The 985-nt window shown below is 46.8% G+C and overlaps 1 non-coding gene across 1 annotated transcript; it reads left to right on the top strand.

Moving 5' to 3' along the window:
- Positions 1–657: 657 nt before the first annotated feature.
- On the top strand, positions 658–730 carry TRNAR-ACG (transfer RNA arginine (anticodon ACG)). The gene has a single exon. It is a non-coding gene; the product is annotated as a tRNA-Arg (tRNA).
- Positions 731–985: the final 255 nt, after the last annotated feature.

A 985-nucleotide genomic window follows, 5' to 3' on the forward strand; every position in this document is an offset into this window, starting at 1 on the left:
TCACTTTCACTTTTCACTTTAATGCATTGGAGAAGGAAATGGCAACTCACTCCAGTGTTCTTGCCTGCAGAATCCCAGGGATGGGGGAGCCTGGTGGGCTGTCGTCTATGGGGTCGCACAGAGTCAGACACAACTGAAGCGACTTAGCAGCAGCAGCAGCAGGGTAAAGACAAAGTTTACCAGGTAAAGAAAATGCAATAGTATCCGCCCACCTCCCTGGAGCTACACTGTTTCTCTTTAAGCATTTTCAGTAACCCGTGATCCACTTACGTCAGAAAATACTTCGTGGAAAATTCCAGAAATAATTCATAAGGTTTAAGTTGAGTGATGCTCTGAGTAGCAGTGATGAAATCTCATGCAGTCCCACTCCATCCTGCCTGGAACATTAAATCATCTTTGACTAGCATATCCCTCCCATCAGTCCCTTAGTAGCCAGCCACCTTGGTTATCGGATCCACTGTCACAGCATCACAGTACTTGTGTTCAGCTCACCCTTATTTTACTTAATGGCCCCAAAGCACAAAGAGTAATGATGTTAGACATTCGGATATGCCAAAGAGAAGCTGTAAAGCACTTCCTTTAAGTAAAAAGGTGAAAGTTTTTGACTTAAGGAAAGAAAAAGAAATTGTATGCTGAGGCTGCTAAGATCTATGGGCTTTCCTGATAGCTCAGTTGGTAAAGAATCTGCCTACGATGCAGGAGACCTGGGTTCAATTCCTGGGTCAGGAAAATTCCCTGAAGAAGGGATAGGCTACCCACTCCAGTATTCCTGGGCTTCCTTTGTGGCTCAGCTGGTAAAGAATCCGCCTACAGGGCAGGAGATTTGGATTCGATCCCTGGGTGGGGAAGATGCCCTGGAGAAGGGAAAGGCGACTGCACTTTCACTTTTCTCTTTTCATGCACTGGAGAAGGGAATGGCAACCCACTCCAGTATTCTTGCCTGGAGAATCCCAGGGACGACGGAGCCTGGTGGGCTGCCGTCTAT

This window comes from Bubalus kerabau, chromosome 4, assembly GCF_029407905.1.
Source record: "Bubalus kerabau isolate K-KA32 ecotype Philippines breed swamp buffalo chromosome 4, PCC_UOA_SB_1v2, whole genome shotgun sequence".
NCBI lineage: Eukaryota > Metazoa > Chordata > Mammalia > Artiodactyla > Bovidae > Bubalus > Bubalus kerabau.